Source organism: Halyomorpha halys, unplaced genomic scaffold (assembly GCF_000696795.3).
Source record: "Halyomorpha halys isolate HHAL.00 unplaced genomic scaffold, Hhal_1.1 Scaffold305.1, whole genome shotgun sequence".
In the NCBI taxonomy this organism is placed as follows: Eukaryota; Metazoa; Arthropoda; class Insecta; order Hemiptera; family Pentatomidae; genus Halyomorpha; species Halyomorpha halys.
The window spans coordinates 140,593-142,503 of NW_027105918.1; the positions used below are offsets into that span (position 1 = coordinate 140,593).

General features: G+C 28.3%; 1 protein-coding gene across 5 annotated transcripts in view; it reads right to left on the reverse strand.

Annotated features, from left to right (window-relative positions):
* Positions 1-1,911, reverse strand: part of LOC106681024 (uncharacterized) — a 273,681-nt gene that overhangs the window by 26,153 nt on the left and 245,617 nt on the right. The gene's annotated exons all lie outside the window — the stretch shown is intronic.

Here is a 1,911-nt window from a genome sequence, read left to right on the forward strand (position 1 = left end):
TATATATACATATCGGTGGGTAATTATTGAAGTAGATGTCAATGATAATAGAAAGATTTGGTTCAATAAACCTTCCTGGTACCTTCAAATAAACGTTAGAACTCCTAGCAATTGCATTTTGGAAAGTTTAATAACATATAGAAAGTGAATTAATATATTTTCAAAAGTCTTGAATTTCTTTGTAGTGTGGAAGACCTCCGACTACTACGCCATGTTTCAATGTTAATAAAGATCAACTTTAGTACTTACTTTTTTATGATAATTTTATGTGCAAATATATACATTAGTAATTTTTTAACGAGTTTTCTATTTTAACTTATATCAATATACTTTTGTATGCAAGCTATCGCTATGTAATTAATGACTGAATTTCGTTTTAAAATATGTGTATAGCTTTTATTTATTTTGATTCAATTAATGTACAGCCAGTTATATCATATAAGGGTATGAAATGAGTTTGGGAATTTGAAATTAGAATAAAACTATATGTTAACACCATATATATGTATATTAATTAAAACGTAAATATTTTTAAATAGGCTAAAATTTTTTATTTTTAAAAATTTCTAAATGTTAGTTGTATAGGATTGTGAGCAGCCTAATTTAAAGTCCATATGTTAGAGGAGCACAATAATTTTTTAACATTGTAAACTTAACAAAATAATATCTCCAACAGGTTCGTCATATTATCTTTCTTCAAACTCACCTGTTCGTTGTTTCCTTTCCTGTTTTTTTTCCCCATGACTTTATTATTATTTTTATCCATTACTCAATTATAGTTCAAAAACGTCCAAAGCAAAAACACAAAACAACTAACCTATCAAAACGGCAAAAGACAAAGTGGTGTGGAGTACCAGCTGAACTCTACACCACTTTGTCTGTTGACGTTTTCTCCATTCAACACACCAACAAACTCTCAACCATGTTAAATTTTATGTCGTTTTAACATGCTAAAAGAAAGCAATGTTTCTCCATTAAACAAACTTTTTTAATATTTTTCCATTTAACACTTTTCTATCATTTAACATGTAAATAAAGATTACGAATACTTTGATAAAAAATAAGTGAGAAACACTCCCAAGTACTTTGTGTTATATATTTTATAATCTAATATTTAAAAACTATACTTTTTTATTAAATTGAAAATAATGAACAGATAACAAAGAGGATTATAAGATGATATTATCCGTACGGTGGAGAATAAAGAGTTAAGCCGAAAATTCCAACTTTTTCGTGGAGGAGTTTTAAAGTTTGATTAGCTTCCAAATATCAACGGTTGAGGAGATAAGCTGGCTATTTCACATTGCGGTATCTCCTCACCACTTTTGTTTCAGAATTAGCCATTTAAACACAGTTTAAAAATAACTTTTTTGAACTCAATAGAATTTTTTTCAGCTCTTTTTATCGAAAAATAATATCAAGTGCCAATAATGGCAATATATATAATGACTTTAACTATCCTTTCAAACAAGATGCACATACTATAAATACACATTAATATACATTCTACACACATAAATTTTTACCTATTAAATAATGGGCTCCCCACATGGACATAAAATCAAAGGAAATAAAACCAAGATTAATAATAAAGAAAATCGCATTTTTCTTACATATCTTCTTTTCTTACATTATAGCAGAAAAAAAGCTGAGGTGTTACTTTAGCAATCCACCTTTCGAACCCGCAGTGGCGCCGGTTCGATTTCAGTCTGGGCGGGTTGACGTTTATTTTATAGCACCCCTATTGGATAACTAAACTCCACGTATATCACCTATAACTAGGAAGAAGATTAATAAAAAAATAAGTCAATGTCCTGGCGCTACAACCTACATCACCAGTAAAAATAAATTAAACAGTCAAACGAAATAATAGTTAGGAAAAAAAAAATAAATAAATAAAATAAAAAAAAA